The sequence below is a fragment of the Syngnathus floridae genome, chromosome 8 (genome assembly GCF_059516105.1).
Source record: "Syngnathus floridae isolate MCC-2025c chromosome 8, RoL_Sflo_1.0, whole genome shotgun sequence".
Classification (NCBI taxonomy): Eukaryota; Metazoa; Chordata; class Actinopteri; order Syngnathiformes; family Syngnathidae; genus Syngnathus; species Syngnathus floridae.
Window position 1 is genome coordinate 9,091,661 of NC_142420.1, and position 16,766 is coordinate 9,108,426.

At 37.6% G+C, this 16,766-nt stretch overlaps 2 long non-coding RNA genes across 10 annotated transcripts in view; both read right to left on the reverse strand.

Annotated features, from left to right (window-relative positions):
• The window catches only part of LOC148394406 (uncharacterized), a 55,104-nt gene extending 38,552 nt beyond the window's left edge, over positions 1-16,552 (reverse strand). For 2 of the 9 annotated variants that reach the window (XR_015859737.1, XR_015859736.1), the window contains exons 1-2: positions 16,303-16,550; positions 7,755-7,867 (exon numbers count right to left, since the gene is read on the reverse strand). This is a non-coding gene — a long non-coding RNA (uncharacterized LOC148394406). Of the gene's footprint in view, positions 1-7,754; positions 7,868-16,302 lie in introns of all 9 variants that reach the window. The other 7 variants (XR_015859734.1, XR_015859735.1, XR_015859733.1 and 4 more) reach the window with 6 other exon arrangements.
• Positions 2,256-6,058, reverse strand: LOC148394408 (uncharacterized). Its single transcript, XR_015859738.1, has 2 exons — positions 5,989-6,058; positions 2,256-3,847 (listed from the first exon to the last, which is right to left on the reverse strand). It is a non-coding gene; the product is annotated as an uncharacterized LOC148394408 (long non-coding RNA).
• Positions 16,553-16,766: the final 214 nt, after the last annotated feature.

Sequence of the window (16,766 nt, forward strand, 5' to 3'; positions counted from 1 at the left end):
GTCAGATCGAGTTTAACGACGGCAGCAAAGAAATCTGTGTGGAACAATTGTTCATGCATGATAACGGAAAGACATCAGCCAGTTTTCATCCACACTTCCTAAAAGTCTCTCTCTCTCTCTTTCTCTCTCTCTATATATAGTGAGGGTCAAAAAGTTGTGCACTTTAATCCTAACTCTGGCGAAAGAGCATGGCAACAACAAAACACAGAGGACAGGGACACTGTTCAATAAAAATACTTTGCACCACTAAACAACGAGGAAAGCCTTCATTATGTGAATTTGTTTTATGGCTTAAGGTTAACCTCCTCAAAAATCTCTTATGTCTGTTCAAATTACAGTGTCATGCTTTCTTCCTAACATTATTGTACCATAAATTATTGTCAGTAGTGCATAAATCAGGGGGTATAAAAACCGGCCATTGTTAAATTATACCTCTGAACTATCGTATTGTTTTTTAAATAACCAGTACAGACACAGTAGCAACTTGAATCTGAACAGCTCTAGCATAAACTCTTGTATTAAGGTATTTTTTTGTTATTTTGTCTTAGTTTGCTAATGCACCAAAAGCGAGCCCATAACAAGCTTTGTCCTACATACTCAGGAAAGTCAACATAATGTGGGTCACACCATTATGACAATTGCTGCAGTTTGGACCACAACCTAGAATTGTATGCAACGTCAAAACTAAAAATATAATTTAATTTTCTAGCTACATTTGTTCAACAGATACAATATTTACACATATACACTGTCTTGTATTGGTGCGTTTTAAAAGAATCATGACAGCGGCTCAGGAAAAAGAGATGCAACCAGTAGAGGGAGCTAATATCCAATAATTATCATGGGTATTTGTCAGGTCTTGGCAGACTATATGCCTTATGCAAACATCTGTGGCACAGAGGTGAGATGAAAATTAACTTAAAAGTGGGCAATGGATTTGTGTCTGAGGACTCAGCCTCACTTTATGTTAGTGGGGAAAAAAATGTTTATCCTGTCCACAATGCAAGGACAAATTGAGCATACGGACTTCACATTTAGTGGTAAAATAAATGTGCTACTCTTTCTTGTCCTACACACTTTCATTCAAAGGCAAAAAACAACATGGCCTTCTTAATGTATTTTTTTTTGACCTTGTGAAATAGCTCACAGACTATCATGGGCAAATAAGATGTTGTCTGAGCTTAGTTCAGTCAATGTACCACGAAATATGATCTTGACTCCATGTTCTATTTTGCCCTGTCGACAAATAACAGAGAAATTGATTAGATGGCTCACAAAGTTTCATAATGTTATTTACTCGATTGGATAACCGAGAAGGGAATCCGTGTGCGGTCCGGCGCCGATATGGTAAGTGCATTCACAATTCCTGCTATCATAATCAAAAGTGGAAAGTTGTGTGTAGTCTACAAGTCAAACACAATTGTGCTGTTGACATTAAGATATATTGCGTTGTGTGCATGAACGTGGATATCAGATCGTCTGGTCGAGCCAGACACTATGAAATGTTTAACCAGCACTTCACATTACACAACAGCGATGTGGTCAAAGCGGTTGGAACATTCAGTCGAATGGTGAACACACTTTTTAATGTCTAGAATATATAAGTTCAATTGAGTAAAGTTTTGAACGTATATACATGATCAGTGACTAACATCACAGAGAGGAAAAAATTATTTCAAGTGATAAAAATAATGATACACTAACTACAAAATGTCAACACACATGAAATGTGATTTGAAGAAACAATGTTTGAAACAGACAGAGCAAAGTCTTTAAATAAAAATTGATTTATAATCTTTATGTTGTGAAGTATGTTTGGGATGAAATATGACCTGCAGCATGGGAACGGAGTCTGCCCCAACCAAGTGTCCCAGTGTAATGGATTACAGTGGCTTGGCTCCAGTCGGGAACCACCTCAGGGTCTTCGTGAAGCTCCTGACTACTGGCCAGATTTTTGTTAGCCGCACCCAATCCGACAGACAGTGAATTTGATTAGAAAAAGAGAAATGGGGACTATATATGTAAACTTAAATAAGTATGATAAATGTACATTATATCATTAATGTAAAAATTCTTGCTGAGTCAGCCAAATATATATTAATCCCACTTTTGATACAGATTGTCTTGCCAGAAGAGATTTTTTTATTTTTTACTTTGGAGTTTGTGCCACTTTCCATTCTTCTATTAGAAGAAACCACAATGCTGGTTCCACTCAAAAGTGAGCGCAACAGAAAACAGCAAAAGACTAAAATGAATGATTTTAGTGTATTTTATTTCAGATTTAAAAGACAATGCATTTTTAAAAATTATTTTTAAAACATACGGAACTGATTGCAAGACAATCACACGGCATATAGTGCTTACACAAACATTAACGTTATGTTAAAAGAATGAGACAGTCATTAAAAATTAAGACTGACAATTCCGTCAACATTCCCCCAAAAAAATAATGCATGGCAGGCACTCGTTTGTGCATGTGTGTGAATGATGGTGGTGACCATTCCAGGGTTTATTCCAGCTCACAAGTAGTACAGAATGACAGAAGAATAAAAACAGGGAAACCTCAAACTTGAACAGTACAGTTAAGACCTCCGTATCAGATTGAAAAAAAATATGTGGGTGGCCTTCTTACAAAAAACACGTGAACCGTGACATAATGCAAAACTTCATCGAAACTTAGGAGTCACCTCAGAACTATGTTAAGCTGGTATTACAGTATTAACTTTGATTGACCGCCAGGCACTGCGCTCGACCGTTCACAGCAAAATTTAGCTCCGAGCTAAACAGCTAGCTGCAAACTATTTTATTGTGATTGCATTTTTGGCTTTGTTAGATTTAAAATATCTAAATTACATTGTGGCATCATATTTTTAGCCAAGCTGTATTTTTTGTTTGTTTTTTTGGTGTTTTAAAACTCATTTGATTGAAATCCTTCGTCCTCACACAAGGAAGCTGTCTATTTCATTTCCCATAACTACTCTGTTCACCGAGCGGAGCGAGTCTGGTAATAGCGCCATTTTTTTCGGGTAGAATCCCTCCCCTTCCCTTCCTGATGCCCTCCTTCACACTGAATTGCAATTTAAATGCCATTCATTCCACATTTTTGAAATCTCATTAACTGGGTATAAAGATCCACAGAAATACATTGTAAATAGAATAGCTTGGCTCTGGATGAAGGATAATGTATTCATGATTAGTTTCGTTTCCATCTTCCCAACACAGCACTGTTAAATGCATGTGAGTGTCAGCAGTCACTCGGGTGAAGCTTTCCATACACCTTTGAAACAGACCCGACTGAATGGAATATAGAGTAAATGAATTCAACTACTTTGAATCTGCTCCACTGATTTTAATAAATGGGATTCAGAGAATTAAAGTTAAAAAAAAAGAAAGAATATATTTTCCACATCATCAGCTTTGGCAGCGCGGTGTTATAGTGGTTAGCACATATGCCTCACAGTCAACAGGACTTTTATCTGGGTACTTCCCCTTTCCTCTTACTTTCCAAAAATATTTTATCAATTTGTCCATACTTGTAAATATGACGACATTGGTAATAATTTGTTTGCATTAATTTCTCATTGGTACAAGTCTAAGTAATTCTGTGCAAATAAATTAAGAGTTCAGCTATGGATCTAATGCTTCACTATGGTTTTGGGGGGGGACTAAATCTCAGTATGAAATGTCCTAATTTGTTCTGTTTCTTTCGGTGGTGTCACATCATCACACACACACACACGCATCGTAAATCCAGTCTCATTGTTCTTCCTCCATGGGACATTTTCGCTTGCACGCCACTTAGTTCCTCCCCACTGAAGCCGCTGCGTCTGTCTTGGTTGCACGGATGCTGGATGAAATCCATACGGAGGAATCCCGTGGAAGAAAATACAGACATCAGACCGTGATATCAAAATAACGCAGCTGCCACAGCATTCATAAATACTCGCAGGACACTTTGACGAAGGAACAGATGGTTTTCTAATACCGAAACATTCTTCAGATGATGGTTTTCAGGGCTTTTGGAAACAGTGTTACTTTTCTTCACAGTGGACATCAGGAACCAAGTGATGCTATATAATCTATCTTGTCAGCAATCCCACAGTGAGAGGAAACATCTCAAATACGACATTTCCGAGAAGTTGAACTATTTGAGATTCTGAATCAACTATTGCTCTTGAATTTTATCCTCTCCTCATTAACAGTCAACAGATGTCAACAAACAGAAGCTGTTTAGAGAAAAAAAAATATTATATATATTAAAACATATAAATATTATATATTTTAATTTATATATAATATATTTTAATGTGCCCACATGTTTTTACCAAACCTACTCTGTGCCGTGGCTGAGTGTCACAAGTCTGATCTCCACCATGTTAGGTTGTATATTTAACACACTTACACACTAAAAACAAAATCAAGGTTCACAGCAAATGTCCCATATAGATGAATTACAAAAGTAATACAAGCCTGCTGTATGACATCCCTTTTCTGACAGCTGTTCACGAATGGAGAAAAGTTTAGTCCACTGTACCATTTAAGGAGGCCACTATGATAGAATGATCCAACACAGGTGCTGAAATCCATCCCGCTCACAAATGACACTCTGGCATGCGGAGTTACTGAAATATGTGCTGATACAGAAGAGCAACTGCGCCATCCCACGGGACTCAGCTGATGATTACTCCCTACCACTCAATATATGGTTCTTTCTTAAAAGACTATTTAACAGACGTTATCATTGAGATGATACCTGCCGGATGGCTTCATTTATAGCTACCTGTGAAGTCAATCATGGCCATGCCACGGAAGTGACCCATTTGCAAAAACAGCAGGTCCAGCATATGTTCAGAAGTCCGCAGTGGCCGTTTGACCATAACCCCGTGGCCAAATTGAAAAAGTTTGCCTCTCAATGTCACTTCCCAGGTAATAAATAAAATAAAAGTCCATTCTCTAAAAGACGGACTGTCCTGACAGGTGTGTCTTGAGAGCAATGATATCTATGAGTATCTTCTTTCTAATCCCTCGGTTCTCCAAAGGAAGCTGATGAGCTCATTTTTGAGAACTTAATTTTTTTGCCTTCTTTCACTTTCATTTTTTTTCCCCTTGCTTTACCTTTCTCACCGTCTCTCCTTCTACATTTTGTTACTCCTGGGTATTTCTGACAGCTGGTTTTACTGACACGTTTGCTAACAACAGCTCGGTGAACACGGACCACTCAATCCTGCACTGTCCAAATATTTCAGACTGTTTCCATTCCGGATTTGAATCATTGGAAACGCCACCACATTCCTTATTCATGTTTTTATAAATTATTCTCCCTGATATGAGCCCCAGTCACGTAAGGCAAAGCTGGAGACCGTCTCACACTTTGATAGAGAGATAAAGACGTAGAAGAGGAAGTGGAAGAGAATAGTATTAATAGACGGACAGCGAGGGCGAGAGGAATATTAGCAGGGTTGACAGGTATGATGTAAAAAAGGTTCTCTTCTGCCCTTCACAAGGAATTGCTATCCGGCGTCCAGCTGTGAGTCAAGACAGGTTTTGACAGAATCTGAAGTGAGATTTTTTTGTTTTGTTTTACTTTCTGTATGCAACCCCATTCAATCTCAAAATCGATTTTCAGACTTCATTAAAAATATATAATACAAAATTTTACTTTGGATTAAATTCATGTCGCGTATATTGTCCAAAATATGAAATGAGAAATTGGAGCAAAGTCCTAGTTACCTCAGTGCGAGTACGCCTCAATTAACCTCAACAAGCTCAGTTCAGATGATATTGGAAGATGACATGACATTTACGATGGGAATAAAGTTCACTGAGTTACGGTATGATGAGAGTAAGGTGAAGCCATACTGTAATTTTAAAAGATTTTTCGGCATGGGGGCAAAACGATGGGCAAGTCGTTGTGTGGGATTCCTCAGATTACCTTCCGCTATTAAAAAAATATGCCTCTTAGGCTGGTTGGGTAATATAAATTCTTACCTCTAAATCCAAAATATAGTGTTGATCTGTTATCAGACAGCTTCATGTCATCTGGGAACTATAAGCAGGATGTGAACCAGATTCCATCCCTATTAATCTGTCTCCTTGTATGTACTATATGCTGTTGTGCATCATTGTTGAACCTGCCATACAGAAGCACTTAAAGCCTCTGATGCATGAAGTGTTCTGCTTTGTGTCACAGTGATGGATATAAACATTATGATTGTCTTTTTGTCTCTGTGTGATCTTCCCCTCGGTGGCTTGTTGTGTTTCCACTTCATATATTCTCCAGGACGTTTTCTGTCACTATGAGATTGACGACGGCACGTGGTGTTACATATATGTATTGCATGAAGATTGAGGTGTTTTTTTTTTTTTTTTTTGCGCAGATAAAAAGTTGACCAAAGCACAAATAGCCTATTTTCATTGAGCTAATATTACAAGATTTACAATACGCACAAATGTGCTGTTGACAGACATTTTTATATTATGTAATTTCTGTGGAAACAACGAGCAATTCACAGCAAATATGCACAAGAATTTTAATCAAATTTCAAGTGAATCGATTCATCTTTGGAAACAATAATACTGTTGTTAGAGATTACAAAATTGGAAGATTTGACTCTAGGTTGAGGTTGCAGCAAAACGCACTCGAGAGCAGAGAGGCATTAATATAATTTATTCCTTCTTGTAATAAGGTGGGTCTCATTTCTATGCGTATGCATTGCATATTACTGAATGTGCTGATTTCCATGCAATTTGGAAATATATTAAAATAAGCCCGTGGGGATATGCGGCTGTCTGTGCATTACAAAACGCCGGGGGGCATCGTAAGCACCCCTTCATCTTCGATCCACCCCCCTTCGAAAAAAGAAGTTTAACAATTGGCCTGGATTCACATCAAAAAAAGGATTATGATGTAACCCTGTGTGTGCGTGCATGCACATCTGCGTCAAGGAAAGTTTACATTTGGATTTTGGGTAGAGGGCAGCTGAGAATTCCATGCAGAATGTTATCTGACGAAAGGAATACTGGGAACTATTGCATGGGTGATGATAATCTGCTTCGGACTAATAGAAATTGTACACATTCATTAACGGATGTAAGCAAGAGAGAACCCAAAAATCAATAAATCCAATGTAGTGTTGAAACAAAAACAAAAATAGTATGCTTGTGTTGAGTTTACTCCTTGGAAAAAATCTCCATTAGTCAAAGAAACTGGGACTCTATAGATATGCACAAAAGAAAAAAAATATCAGAATGAGCCATCATCCTTGTTGATGTCTTTTAACTTTGGTTTGCAACCACAGTGTGTGTAAAGTACCCCTCCTCCTCAAAAAAAAAAAAAATACAGAAAGCCGTTTCATACACGCCGGGTCAGTAACATAGCAGATCGGTAGTCTTCTGATTAAAGCGTGTCTTGTTGATATCACTATACCACTTTGAGTCAATGCCAGCTGCTGAGGTTTAGAAAGAAATGCTCTCTCAAAATAGACATAAAAGATCACAACAAAATGTTCGTCCAGAATTGTTGATTGGATTAAACATGAAATGTACCATGTGTGCTTTTCCGCTGTGCAACAGACTGTTCAGCTGTGCGCGATCTTAAAATGGGATTAACAATCAAAGAAGGTGTGAGAAACAGATTTCAAAAGTTAAATACCTTAAAAATGAAATCAGTCTGACAGTAAAGCTTTGTGAGACTGTCCAAAAAAATCTGGTGAAAGTGTGTTTTGATGGGAAACATTCCCGGTGTTAGGAAATACCGTAGTTGGGCGTCGACTTCTCACTTGATGGATGAAGAGATGAAGCGGCCAGTGAGAGCAAAATTCAAATGTTCCTCCATCTTGGATTTTATTGGGGAACTTGTACGTGAGGTCTGAAAAGAAAAAATACAATTACTCTTTGCACTTCTTCCACCCTTCGCAACACTTTGACGAGCAGTGTGACGGCAAGTGTAATTCTCTATTTCACACCATTTCTTTTTGTGACCTCTCCTTGGCCTTTCTTGTGGTCAGAGGACGTGTCAACAAAAGATGGTGCCATGTCATCCACAGAACGTAATGACGACGGCAAAGCACTTGACCACACACCTGTAACAAATCATCCTCGGCTTGCCTTCCGACCACCTGCTCTCACTTTCATTTACTTCACTTGCGATAACTCGCACAGAGACAATTTCAGACACAAACCTTTGTCCGAAATGCTATTTGAGGTGAGAGGCGACGATGGGTTGGTGTCGCTACGATAAAACAAAAAAATAGTCTACCACAGAACAATACCACGTTTCTTTTTTTTGTACATAGTGTTTCCATAAATTCCAAAATTCCACAAATTACATATCTATGGCAATAAATTCTGGCTCACTCCATCTTACATGACTAACATTATTCTTTCAATCTTCTTCAACCACTCATACATTGACAGTTGGAATAGATTGTCCTCAGGCACATTATTTATCTAAGAAACAAAATGTTGGAAATGAGTCGGGATTTAAAAAAAAAAAAAAAAGCCTGCCCTGAAAGCTTTATGATGCAGTATTCATACACTCAATAAAATCATTCATAAACTAGGACGTAAAATGACCTTGGGGTATTATTAAAATCATGTGACCTGCATTTGCAGCTTTGCTGATTAAAAAATAAAAAAATTCATTCCGACCGTTTCATGTTCAACAGTAGCACATTCAAAAAAATAAAATAAAATGTTGTCCAGTTAATTTTTTTTTTTTAATGTTAATTTTGTAAAAACAAATTAGGTCAAACAACAAGGCAAAAATATGCAAATTTGTACATTTGAAGACCTGAAGCAATGTAGCAATGAGAAATTGAATTATTAGGTTACACAATTAAGACACTTTGCAGGTGGCTCAACTGTTTATTTGTTTTATAAGCTAATTGTGTCACATCAGTACCCTTGTGCTATGCTGACATTTAACCTGAAAATGTCAAAAATATTTTTTTCGATAATCACAACCACATTGTCCATGTCATATCATTGTGGTATTTTGTCAGAAGCAGAATGAGATTATAGAAAATCCCTGACGTTATAGTAGTAATCCCATGTCTGCTTTCCGACAGGGTATTTGAGTCTTAGCACAGATGTGAATCAGTAATAAATTGTATTTGCACAGTTCTTATCACATCGTCATAAAAACCTTAAGCTGAAATGTAGCTCGAGCCTCACAAAAGGTTACAATGACAGCCACCCACTATTTGTTATCATGAAAGCAGATTGGGGTGGGAATCAATTCATGTTTTACCGTTCACAACATGTCAGTTTATTTTCAAATATTGTGGACGCTAACCTGTTTCTTTGTTTAAGTTGACAAAGCCTAAGAACCCAAACAATAAGCAGCAACACATCTGTTCTCGACTACACATGCAGGGGACCACCTCCAGCTGCTTGCTTAATGAACAGCTCCTCATCACACATGCACACACACACACAGAACCACACAACAATGCTGTGAGGGTGAACATTAAGATGTTGTAATTTTAGGGATAATTAGTTAGACTGTCAGTTTTATGACTGTACCTTGCAAGCAGCAAGATTAAGCCTTTGAGACCTCCTGCCCTGCCGCTCACATTGGGCTCTGCCATTGTGTGTGACGAGAATAAAAGAGGGCAGAGACGGGGGGGGGAGGGAGAATACCGCTGAGAACGGCATTTTAATTCTCGACTTTAATTAGAAAAAACTCATTTAACTTCATCTCTTCCATCAGTGATTCTAAACTGCAATATCCATTGAATATCGCTCATATCCGAGGAAAGGTAGCTTCAATGATACATGCTGTGCTTGATCCTAGCGTGTTTTCCGAATAGGAGGTTTTTTTTTTTGTTTGTTTGACTTTTGACGCAGTACTCTGAGAATTAAGGTACATTACACAATGGTCCAAATAAAATTCTTCTCCTAGCTTCATTTAAATGTTAAACATTGATAAATCCTACTCCTTCATTTCCCCTCCTTTGTATGACATCAAAAAGTAGAACACATAAAACGAAACATGTATTTAAAGTATTTAGCTGTCATCAAAACCACATTTTGGAAATATTTAAACATTCAGGATAATGCATTATTCTGACAAATAATTCCCAAAGAGGGATCTATGACTGAACTTGTGACTCATGTGGGTTGATTGAAATGTAAAGGAAAAAAAAATTGGATAGTCTTATCCTCCCACTCACTTCCTAACTAAATGATGTCAACTCACTCCAAGTAATGTTTGGATGGTAACTTAGGTTATCATTTATCTTCAGATGAAACGGTTGACAGTGGTTATAAAACCCGTCTCCAAAGGCTCCTACTAATAAAACAATCGGGTGGACATGTTTCATACAGCGTCACTTTTGGGAAAGTGTTAAAAGAGAAATTGTAAACACTTCAGATGGAGCATACAAAAGGTAAACCACAGTGTTCCACATTTTAAATTTCAGACAGAATGTGATGAAACTAGACATTGATCTACAATACGGAGCAGTGAGGCAATGCTGCGCTATGCATGAATTAAAAAAAGAAATGCAATGCACGCCGCTTTTACCTATGTAGGTGACTCTATATGAATGCTACCATGAAATCGTAATGATTAGCAGACATGAAATAATATAAGTTCAATCAAATTCCACCCGTGTGCTATGAAATGCAATATTGGTATTTTTCAAAGTTCTGTGCCGTTCTTGCAAAAACTTGAAGAATGGCAAAATAGCGCAACGCTGCAAATGTCTGACAGATGAGATTTATGACAGCGGATTGACAGTAAATTATAACTGTAAGGGGGCGCCAATGAGTAAACAAATAATTTACTGTTGCACATGCAAAAGATACAACTAAATAGTATAACAATAGAATTTTCCTGGTTAGCATATGGATTTTGCCCTTTGAAATTCAATGATAAATAAATAAATAAATAAATAAATAAATAAATAAATAAATAAATAAATAAATAAATATTATGCACATACAGCTGCACACAAGCAGAGGTGTCAGATTAGCCAGATTAGCATTTTTTTCAGGCACACGATGGCACCAAATTACAAAAGAAAAACTTCAAATTTCAAATTGTGATTGCCTAATTCAGTTCTTCACACGAGCATAACCTTCATACATGCTGAACGTAGCACCGTGACAAGATCAACAAACAACAAGCGTGGGTTCACTCCTCTTATTTATCAGTATCCAGGCCTTAGTGCCTCATCTTGACATGTTTGAATCATGTTGGTTATGCTTGAATAACCACAGCTCCTATCTGGCAACCATAGATCTGATAAATGAAATATGCTGGCTGAGCATTTGTCACAACAAAAGGAGGAAACGCTCTCCAGCTACTGTAACACACAAACCCCTTGTGAGCTCAAAATTGAGGCAACGTGTTTGGCTAGAACAATACTTTTTACAAGGTTTGTCAAGGAATTTTTTTTGGGGAACGTAGCATAAAACACTCAACTAGAGTTTGCATCAATTAGCAAATGTCTACCAATTAATATAGTAAATAGAGGACCAAGGTTGTGTGTGTAAACGTAACACAACAATAATGTAAAGCTAAAGGTTAAATCAGTTGTGCAGATACTGTATGTGTGCATGGATTTGTGTATGGACTAATTACCCTCTTTGTTATCTCTGTTTTATGAGGCCAGTGGGAAGTGGCAAGATAAGTATATTCAACACACCTTGCTCCCCCCACAGAGACCCATCTGGTGTGTGCAGACACACTAAAATACACGCGTTGATAAAGGAATAAGGGCCATCAAGAACTGCTGAGGGACAACAAATTGCTCATGATTGATGGGATCACTTGTCGGCTAAAAAAAAAAAAAAAAAATGATTGACTGCAGCGCCGCAGTCAAGTCTCCTCATATTATCATAACGCAAAACCGCATACTCAGTCATAATTTGGGGATTCCACAGAAAATATGTAAGGAAGTTGGTGAGAAGAATATCAGTGACGTTCCTGGAAAAAAAAGTGAATGTGATCAGAAAGAAGTGAAATACACCACGGCAATTTTCAAGATAGTATTTCATTTTAAGTACACTCGTGGTAGTGGAACAATAATTCGACTTGTATTTGAACTCAGGTGAAGAGAGCCACAAGGAAGTGAAACTTCTGAGGTTCAACAAAATCAATATTTGTTTGGATTGTGAGGAAAAACTACATACCACGGGAAATATTTGGTATAAACTGGAGGTTAACCCTTTCGCTAACAATTCTTTTTAATTTTGTGTACATGCTTTCCTGGATCACCATAATGCCAACACGATTAGTGCACTTGAGAGAGCTTCATTCTCTTCAGGCATTCTCCCCATACGACCAATGATCCATATTATTTTACACACTGCTTCTGAATGTTTAATTAGGAATTCATTTAAATTAATTATTCATGTTTGTCTGACATCCCGTGTAGCATTTTAATGTTAACCCTAAAACAGAAAGTATCATTTAAAACAATAAAAGATGCAAATAACAGCCTCACTATGAAGATGCCTTATATCCTGTGAGGAATTCATTCAATTATCACATTCCACTTAACACCACACTTTCTCTATTATGGGCACGCCAAACTCTGCAGTAAAAAAAGAAAAAAGGTAGAGAACTCAATATTCCACCTTTTTCAGACATGTAACTGTGGGGCAGAGTAATAACACATCATGTGGTAAACTCTTTCTCACTCCGCTAACCTTGGATGAAATCTCAGATGAGAAGAAAATGCTATTTTCACCTCACTCTTGAGCCAGAAGTGTCCTCACTATAAATTATGACTGCTGTGTGTGTGTGTTGGGGTTCTATTTTGAAGACGACTTGCCTCTAAGAACATGTAATCAGTAGTTTATTAGCTGCGTGTACGCACAAAAATATTCTGCCTCCTTTTCCCCCATGAAATAATATGAATAAATATGAATTTTTTGGCTTCTGGTGTTTTTGTGGCAAGTAACCTGCAGCAAATAATTGTCAAATGAAGTGTTTATGGCCTCATGCCAGCAACAGCTCTTGCCAGAAGTGTTTTGTTTTCAGCTGGTTCGCCCATAGGCTGCCTGCTTTATAGAAACTTGATAGCTCAGGAATGCCAGAGGGGAATTTTGTTACATCTGGCATTGGCATACACTTGGCCTCGAGAAGGATTCATTTTGTTGGTCTACATTTAAGGGCAGTATCATATCCCAGGATATGATTTGGGGTATCATAAAATTTAGCTTTCTTTGGAGATAAAGATCATGAAGCAGCATGTTGAGAATGACGGTGAATTTACGACCACATTCAAGAGTATTTTAAAATATGCGACTTAAAGAAAAAATGGTTTAAAAAAACATGTTTTGTTTTTGAGAAGACAAATTATTTTAGCAATTGTTTATTCCTTCAGACATTTCCATGATTGCACTGGAATTAAATAGTCAACCAGGACAGGATCTTCAGCTGCGTATCTTCCTGACAGTGAAATGGCAGACAGACAATTCGGGGGATGATTTATTTCGTCCTAGACATGGCTCTGAAATCTGGGAACACATCTGTTCTCTTTGCTGGTGCTGAGCGGCTGGATCTGGTTTTACTGCTCCACTGTCGAACAAGTAGAGGAGATCCACAAATGGAAATGTTGTCCAAACAAAAGGATGAAGTCTGCAGGCGTTGAATGGACACTAACCTTGGCAGAAGATCACGTTTTTTTTTTGTCAAACCTTTTGTTGTCAAGAGGATCTATACGGCTGAGGCCGTGACGGAAATAGACCAGCCGTTCGGGAAAATATATGATGACACCCCCCCACCTTCCATGTGTACTGTACCAACAATTAGGTTTTGTTTTTTTCCTTCATGTCTCTCATCTTCGTTCTTGGCTCATGTGTCAGTCATCATATCTCTTTCTTGTATCCGTCTCTCCCAGTGGAATTCTGGACCCTAAACTACTTTCCCTGTGGCCTATATAACCTCTTAGGTCACATCCTCCCGTTGCTGACCTTCAGAGTCACTGCAGCCTTGGGAAAGCGTTGGCGGACTGATTTACTGGTACATAGGACAGCGGAGCTCCAAAGAGGTCAGCAGGGGCTCACTTGCTTCGCTATCCCACCAACGAGCTCTGTACTTTGGATTAGTCATGATTTAGTGAAAGGGTGTTCTGGATCTGAGGAGCAATGTTAGAGGACATTGTGGGAGGCATGTGAGTGGGGAAAAAATGTGTTTCCGTGCACCTATGTCACTGACATCATCAAAGATCATGTTCTTTATGTGTCTTTGAAATATTTAACCTGAAAAATGTACGCCTGCTTTCCACTTGAAGTTGTTACAAGGCAAGATGATGGGAGATTTGCAGTGTTGAGATTATAAATATTTTTTTTAATGAAACAACCTCAAGGGTCAAGGGTCGGAACCACTGGAGGTGGAAAAGCTGGCAGAGTTTGAACTTGAACTAGTTAAAAAAAAAAAAACATTCTGTCTCCTGTTTTTGTTGGAATTCTCTGTTCTGGTCACCAGCTTTTCTCTACATGGCTGGTTTTGGAGAAAAAAACAAAACAAAACAAAAAACAAGTAGGATTGAGAGACAGGATATAATTTCCTTCCACTTGGGGTCACTTCAGCATTATGTTCAGCCAAAAGCCGTCATGAGCCTGAGAAATGGGAGCCCATAAGTGATTTAAAAAAAAAAAATGCTCATTGGACCAACACAGCAAAAAAATGGTCCAACATTAAATTTGTTCCAATGTATATAATTTCTGTCTTTCAATATATCATGCTAATATATCAAAGCATGATTGCACATATGCTTGGATGGCTTCTCTTAAATATAAAAGAAACAAAATAATGTGCAGAACTTAAAAAAAACATTGCATAAGCCCTCTAAATAATGAATAATGTAACTGAAGCGATTTTAATGTATTACATTTTATCTCTAGTATAAGGTTTATGCATGAACTTTATTAGGGACCTTGTTTCTACTTTCTATCGTGGTGGTCCTTTCTTTGTTACCCCTATTAATCACATGGCAGTCATTTATTGAGCCAAAAATTTGTCCCATAACAAACACAAGCCATTTCTGACATATTTGGAAACACTGTCAAGTCACCTAATGGCAGTCTGCACTAAACATACAGCTCTGTGAATGGAATGTTTTCAATTGTGTTCATGTTCTGGCCTTTGCGGTAACAAACATCATTAATATCTTTCTACTAATGCTTTTCTTTTCCATTTGGGGGGAATGGTTTCATGAATGCATACTTGAAAAAGTCTGGGTAATGACTTTAGAAAAAGGCTATTTGTTTTCTTTATTTTCTAAAATATACTCGTCGTTTAGCTGCACTGCTTCAAACAAGAACATTGATGCTTGACAAATTAATAATGGGACAAGAACACATTCATATTAATAAACATGCAGCTATGCGTATTATTTATTAGCCGAAGTTCTGACCAAGTAACCGTCACAAATCCCAATAAGGAGAAAACATGAGACAATTTTTTCAAAATAGCACACAGAAATGTCAATAAAAGTCAAAAAACAGCAAACCACAAAGTGAACATCCAAGTTTAAAGTCCAGTAAATTTGGAAAATTTTTACAGTCACACAAAAAAACTATTTGGAAGCTTTTAAATAGAATTTGAAACACATGTACTCTGCCATCTGCTCCTGATAGAAGTAGATTAACCAGCTTTCTATTAATACTAGGGTTGAACTACAAACCACTAAACACTGCAATATAATTCCTTGCTTAAACCAGGTCCAGGCCTGCGACGTCAATATGCAGTTTCATTCGACCAGTATGAAATGTATTACGTTACAAGCGAGCCATCACCACTTAACGTTTATTACGTGTTTAAAAAAAACAGACAATGTGCAATTAACTGATGAAATCTTCTAATTTTGTACACAATTGAAAGTCACATTGTATCCAGTTTTGTGATTATTATGATTTCATCTTTTCACTCATCCATTTGCTATCAAATTTTGCTTGCTGATGGTCAGAGAAAGCAAGAGACGGGCTAAATCTGTAGTTTAAAACATATTGTAACAGACTAACATTCACACTGTCACAGTGAAACTGAAGCCATTCTACTTAGAGGCGAATTTAGCACGTCACAATCAATGCTTTTCTGTTACAACTATAACATGATGCATTTTGTACATTTGGTGCAGTAGTTCTTAACCTTAATGGAGGTACCAAACACCAGTTTCATATGCACATTCACTGAACCCCTCTTTAGTGAAAACATTATTTTTTTCAAATTCATGACGTCAATGTTTTTTTTTTTTACTGGTGCACAAAATGAGCCATGCATGAACATCACCTTGTTGAAAGAACATAACCAACACAATGCATGAATCAAAACAAAGTACATACCTGCAAATCTGTGTGACTTCTGCTGTTGCCTTTGCAAGACCAGTTTAGATATGCGTCATCACGAATTTACACAATAAATCTTCGCAGTGGAGGCTCTGCCGAACCCCTGAGACTGACTCACAAAGAACCACTGATTTGATGGTAGATTAAAAAAATAAAAAAATAAACAATGACTGGACAGTGTGACTACAGCGTCAATGACCCAAAAGAGTCTGAAAGGAAAGGAGGGATTTAAATACAAACAAATGGGCGAGAAGATGACAAACACCTGAAAAAGGCACAGGTGGGAGCTGATAGGAACAGGCGGGGCTGAAAAGACTAAGTGGAAACAACCTAACTAGACAGACAAGGAAACACAAGGAAAACATAACTATAAACCTAATCATAGCCAAAATAATAGAAAACATCAACCATGGTTAAACAGTTTAATGGCTTCAAGCAGTCATACAAAAAGTTTAATCATT